The sequence below is a fragment of the Lipotes vexillifer genome, unplaced genomic scaffold, assembly GCF_000442215.2.
Source record: "Lipotes vexillifer unplaced genomic scaffold, Lipotes_vexillifer_v1.1 scaffold109, whole genome shotgun sequence".
Classification (NCBI taxonomy): Eukaryota; Metazoa; Chordata; class Mammalia; order Artiodactyla; family Lipotidae; genus Lipotes; species Lipotes vexillifer.
In genome coordinates this window covers 2,319,051-2,326,287 of record NW_006790015.1, presented here as the reverse complement: position 1 = coordinate 2,326,287, position 7,237 = coordinate 2,319,051, and positions in this window count along the sequence as shown.

The following is a 7,237-nucleotide window of genomic DNA, read 5'->3' as shown; positions in this document are numbered from 1 at the left end:
AATAAAGAATGTTATAAGAGACAAGGAAGGACACTACATAATGATCAAGGGATCAATCCAAGAAGAAGATATAACAATTATAAATGTATATGCACCCAACATAGGAGCACCTCAATGCATGAGGCAACTGCTAACAGTTCTAAAACAGGAAATTGACAGTAACACAATAATAGTGGGGGACTTTAACACCTCACTTACACCAATGGACAGATCATCCAAACAGAAAATTAATAAGGGAACACAAGTTTTAAATAACAAAATAGACCAGGTAGATTTAATTGATATTTATAGGACATTCCATCCAAAAACAGCGGACTACACTTTCTTCTCAAGTGCACACGGAACATTCTCCAGGATAGATCACACCTTGGGTCACAAATCAAGCCTCAGTAAATTTAAGAAAATTGAAATGATACCAAGCATCTTTTCTGACCACAATGTTATGAGATTAGAAATCAATTACAGGGGAAAAAAAAGTAAAAAACACAAATACATGGAGGCTAAACAATACGTTACTAAATAACCAAGAGATCATTGAAGAAATCAAATAGGAAACCAAAAAATACCTAGAGACAAATGACAATGAAAACCCGATGATCCAAAACCTATGGGATGCAGCAAAATCAGTTCTAAGAGGGAAGTTTATAGCAATTCAAGTCTACCTCAAGAAACAAGAAAAATCTCAAATAAATAATCTAATGTTACACCTAAAGCAACTAGAGAAAGAAGAACAAACAAAACCCAAACTTAGCAGAAGAAAAGAAATCATAAAACTCAGAGCAGAAATAAATGAAATAGAAACAAAGAAAACAATAGCAAAGATCAATAAAACTAAGCTGGTTCTTTGAGAAGATAAACAAAATTGATAAACCATTAGCCAGACTCATCAAGAAAAAGAGGGAGAGGACTCAAATCAATAAAATTAGAAATGAAAAAGGAGAAGTTACAAGAGATACTGCAGAAATACAAAGCATCTTAAGAGACTACTACAAGCAACTCTATGCCAATAAAGTGGACAACCTGGAAGGAATGGACAAATTCTTAGAAAGGTATAACCTTCCAAGACTGAACCAGGAAGAAATAGAAAATATGAACAGACCAATCACAAGTAATGAAATTGAAACTGTGGTTAAAAATCTTCCAACAAACAAAAGTCCAGGACCAGGTGGCTTCATAGGTGAATTCTATCAAACATTTAGAGAAGAGCTAACATCCATCCTTCCCAAACTCTTCCAAAAAATTGCAGAGGAAGGAACACTCCCAAACTCCTTCTATGACGCCACCATCACCCTGATACCAAAACCAGAAAAAGATACTACAAAAAAAGAAAATTACAGACCAATATCACTGATGAATATAGATGCAAAAATCCTCAACAAAATACTAGCAAACATATCCAACAACACATTAAAAGGACCATGCACCATGATCAAGTGGGATTTATCCCAGGGATGCAAGGATTCTTCAATATATGCCAATCAATCAATGTGAGACACCATATTAACAAATTGAAGAATAAAAACCATATGATCATCTCAATAGATGCAGAAAAATCTTGAGAAATTTAACACCCATTTATGATAAAAAAAAAAAATCTCCAGAAAGTGAGCATAGAGGGTACCTACCTCAACTTAATAAAGGCCATATATGACAAACCCACAGCCAACATCGTTCTCAATGGTGAAAAACTGAAAAGATTTCCTCTAAGATCAGGACAAGACAAGGACGTCCACTCTCACCATTATTATTCAACATAGTTTTGGAAGTCCTAGCCACAGCAACCAGAGGAGAAAAAGAAATAAAAGGTATACAAATTGGAAAAGAAGTAAAGTTGTCACTGTTTGCAGATGGCATGATACTATACATAGAGAATCCTAAAGATGTCACCAGAAAACAACTACAGCTAATCAATGAATTTGGTAAAGTTGCAGGGTACAAAATTAATGCACAGAAATCTCTTGCATTCCTATACACTAATGATGAAATATCTGAAAGAGAAATTAAGGAAACACTCCCATTTACCACTGCAACAAAAAGAATAAAATACCTAGGAGTAAACCTCCCTAGGGAGACAAAAGATCTGTATGCAGAGAACTATAAGACACTGATGAAAGAAATTAAAGATGATATCTACAGATGGAGAGATATACCATGTTCTTGGATTGGAAGAATCAATATTGTGAAAATGACTATACTACCCAAAGCAATCTACAGATTCAATGCAATCCCTATCAACTTACCAATGGCATTTTTTACAGAACTAGAACAAAAAATCTTAAAATTTGTATGGAGACACAAAAGAGCCCGAATAGCCAAAGCAGTCTTGAGGCAAAAAAAACGGAGCTGGAGGAATCAGACTCCCTGCCTTCAGACTATACTACAAAGCTACAGTAATCAAGACAATATGGTACTGGCACAAAAACAGAAATATAGATCAATGGAACAGGATAGAAAGCCCAGAGATAAACCCACACACCTATGGTCAACTAATCTATGACAAAGGAGGCAAGGATATACAATGGAGAAAAGACAGTGTCTTCAAAAATTGGTGCTGGGAAAACTGGACAGCTACATGTAAAAGAATGAAATTAGAACAATCCCTACCACCGTACACAAAAATAAACTCAAAATGGATTCGAGACCTAAATGTAAGACCAGACACTATAAAACTCTTAGAGGAAAACATAGGAAGAACACTCTTTGACATAAATCACAGCAAGATATTTTTTGATCCACCTCCTAGAGTAATGGAAATAAAAACAAAAATAAACAAATGGGACCTAATGAAACTTCAAAGCTTTTGCACAGCAAAAGAAACCATAAACAAGACAAAAACACAACCATCAGAATGGGAGAAAATATTTGCAAATGAATCATCAGACAAAGGATTAATCTCCAAAATACATAAACAGCTCATGCAGCTCAATATTAAAAAAACAAACAACCCATTCCAAATATGGGCAGAAGACCTAAATAGAAGTTTCTCTAAAGAAAACATACAGTTGGCCAAGAGGCACATGAAAAGCTGCTCAACATCACTAATTATTAGAGAAATGCAAATCAAAAGTACAATGAGGTATCACCTCACACCAGTTAGAATGGGCATCATCAGAAAATCTACAAACAACAAATGCTGGAGAGGGTGTGGAGAAAAGGGAACATTCTTGCACTGTTTGTGGGAATGTAAATTGATACAGCCACTATGGAGAACAGTGCGGAGGTTCCTTAAAGAGCTAAAAATAGAATTATCATATGACCCAGCAATCCCACTACTGGGCATATACCCAGAGAAAACCATAATTCAAAAAGACACATGCACCCCAATGTTCATTGCAGCACTATTTACAATAGCCAGGACACGGAAGCAACCTAAGTGCCCATCAACAGACGAATGGATAAAGAAGATGTGGCACATATATACAATGGAATATTACTCAGCCATAAAAAGGAACGAAATTGGGTCATTTGTAGAGACGTGGATGCATCTAGAGACTGTCATACTGAGTGAAGTAAATTCAGAAAGAGAAAAACAAATATCATATATTAACACATATATGTAGAACCTAGAAAATGGTACAGATGAACCTGTTTGCAGAGCAGAAATTGAGACACAGAAGTAGAGAAAAAAACATATGGACACCAATTGGGGAAGCGGCAAGGGGTGGGGGTTGTGGTGTGATGAATTGGGCGATTGGGATTTACATGTATACACTGATGTGTATAAAATGGATGACTAATAAAAAAATAAACAAATAAAAAATTTAAAAATATTAAGTTAACCTCATAAAAGAATATGCCTACTTTTTATATTCTCTAGGAAAGTTTACATAAGATTAATGTATTTCATCCCTGAATATTAAATAAGTCAAGGCATCAGGGCCAGGAGATTTCTCTTTTGTTTTTCTTTGTTTGAAGGCTTTGCATTGTAGACTTAATATCTTTTATTAGTTACAAAGCTAATCAGATTTTTCTCTTTCCTTTTTTGTCAGTTTGGTGAGTTGTATTTTTCTAGGAATTTACACATTGCATCTAAATTTCAAATTTGGGGTCATACGTTGTTCATAATGTCCTATCATCTTTTTAATATCTCTAGGATCTGTGCTGAAGTCCCTTTTTATTCCTAGTATTTACTCTTTGTGCTTCTTTCTTTTCTTCCTTATTGGTCTCATCAGATATTGACCAATTTTATCAATCTTTTTAGAGAATCAGGATGTGGCATTGTTGATCACCTCTATTGTGTCAATATTTTATGGTTTAAGGATTTTGCCCAAAATATATTAAAAAAGTATATAAAGATAAGTATGTTGAAATGTATAAAATACTTTTTCATACTTAATCATTCAATCATCTTAGGAAATTCTCAGCACAGCTATTTTATCTACATAATAAACAGAGTCATTTTACAGTGGCTTCCTTTTTTTTTTTTAACTGTTGTTTCTGTGGGTTTCTGTTGCTAGCGCTTCTCTTCTTGTATGCCTGGTATCTGAAAAACTAAATGGTAAGGTCTAGGATGATATTATCTTCCATCAGAGATGATTGTCACTTGCTTTTCCAATCACCTGTGCATATTAGAAACTAGGGATCACTTTAATCTAGTTTAGGAGCAGACAATTTTGGTCATTGAATAATCACAATACTGTGTGCTCAGCACCACACTGGAGGAGCTACAGCAGACTCTGTGCCCATAGGACGAGGGTCTAGTTCCACAGAAGGTGGCACCCTTCTATGGTGAGACCTCAAAGATGGATAATGAATTGACTTCTCTTTTCCTGGTCTAGACTTCTTAAAGGTGGGCAATCAGCTTTGGGTTATTGGGATGGGGTGGGGGGTTGCTGGGTACTCAGACAAACTTGGCTTCCACTTCCAGTCCCACCTCTTACCAGCTGTTTCACTTTGGCCAAGTTCCTGGGTTAAGCCAGCCTTGGTTTCCTAATCTGTAAATTGGGCGTAAATATCATGTACTTCGTAAGAGAAGATTATGAGAATTCAATGAAATGTCACCTACAAAGCACTTTGTAAAATGTCTATCATGTATAAGGAACCAATAAATGTTCAACCTTCTCTTCCCTTCTTGCCTAAACCAAGTTTATTTTAATAACAAGATCCATTCCTTTCCCTATATTAGAGGAGTAAATTTAGGAAATTGGGGCAGAAATATCCCAAAGGGAACAATTCTAGATTCTCTTTGCAGAGGGGATTCCTGAACACAAAAGCAGCTTGTTATCCCCATCAGAGGATGTGCTGTGAGGCTGATAACCAGCAAATCTGTAACTGTATTTGTTGAACAGCAGATGCCTAATCACAATTTACATCGATTCAGCCTGCTTTACACAAACACCCCTATGCACTCAATATGATTATCCCCATTTCAAGACAAGAAAACCGAGGGACTAGGAGGTTAAGTAAATATCGGGCCTCTAATTGATTCCAGACCGTGTGTCCTCCATCACTCTGCCTCCCGGAAGCGGCTTTGCAGAAGCGGCTTTGCACAAGCAGCAATAACAAACCCAGAATGTGTCTCTTTAACTTAAAATTAAAACTGTTCTATCCTTTGGTGATGACATAGCAGGGAGTTGTTTCACTGTAAGGAGGTCAGACTCGTGGGGTTTTTCCTACCATAAGTGCTTTGAAAACTGAGCCCCAGGCACTGCCTTAATTGATTCAACCTTGCACAGCAATTTGCAAGAAACCAGCTACAACGTTGGAGCAGGGGTGTTCTAGCCAAGAGCAAGCCTTGACAACCTGGGAATGAGGAGCCAATCTGCTGACTCTGACATCCTTTGCTTTGTTAGCTGGAGACAAGGATGTTAGAGGCAACACACCAGCAATATTGCAGCCTGCCCAAACTCCTCAACTGATTTTTGGAAAGGTTCATTTGGGTTAAGAAATTTTCCCTTTCAAATACAGACCTGCCAGCCAACTCCATCCCACTCAACCTGTTGTCAAGCCAATCAATTTTCTTTTTGCTTTTGGCATTGGTGGTTACCATCCAACTACTTTCCCCGAAGCTGAGACCTGCTAGGGAAAAAAGGGAATGGGACAGGCTTCTTGGTAGCATCTATCAACATGTAAAATTGTGCAGGGTAAAAAGTCCTTCTTGAATCTATCACAGAGAATCACAAGTGCAGAAAGGGGCATGTGTAGAAATGTTCACTACAGAATTGTTTGTGAAAAACCGGAAAGAGACTAAATGTGTCCACCACTAGGGAATGGCTAAGAATTCTAATATGCCATACCTTGGAATACCATGCAGTAGCTAAAAAGAGCAAGATATATCTATGTTGTTTACTAGGCTAGATTTCTAAGATACGTTGTTGAGTGAAAAAAATCTCAAGTGGCACAACATGTACAGAATCGTATCTGTTATATACAATATATGTCAAAGTCATCCCACAAAATAATACTCTATATTTTCTGTGGGTACATATCTGCATATGTGAAAGCATAGAAACAGGTTTTGAAGGGTTGGAAAACCTACACTCCACCCCCTAAAAAAGGTAACAGTGGATGAATCCAGATAAAAAGGAATAGAGTTGAGGGAGGGTGGTCAAAAGGGACTTTAGCCTTATCTCTAAACAGAGAATTTTTTTAAAAAAGGGAATTCCCTGGTGGTCCAGTGGTTGGGACTCTGTGCTCTCACTGCTGAGGACACATGTTCTCTTCTTGGTCTGGGAAGTGAGATCCCGCAAGCCACGTGGCACGGCCAAAATAAATAAATAAAAGGAGAATACATTTGTGTATCACTTACATAATTTAAAATTAATTTTTAAGGTAGAATGGAAATGAAAATATTATGAATGAGAGTGTGGAAAGCTGTAATATTGTCCAAAAGTAACTGTCGCCCCTCTCCAGGGAGGATTATGCTTCCCTGTTCTGTCAACATCAAGCTTGGTCATAGGACTTGCTCTGGCCAACGAAAGGTGAGCAGAAAAGGTGGGCATCACTTCTGAGCAGAAGCTTGGGGAGCCAGTGTGTGATTTGCCAGGTTCTTTTTCCCTCTGCCATGAGACTGGAGACATTTCAAATAGAGCCTGTATCCAGTAGACAAATGTGGAGCAGAGCTGTCGCTGACCTTTGAGGGTCACGTAATAGGTAATTGAGCAGGAAATAGACCTTTACTGTCATAAGCCACTGAGACTGCAGGGCCATTTGTCACTGCAGTGGAGCCTAACTTGTACTAGGACAGGAGGAGAGAGCAGGCAGGCACTCTGGAGCAGAGGATACAGGCGTAAAGGGA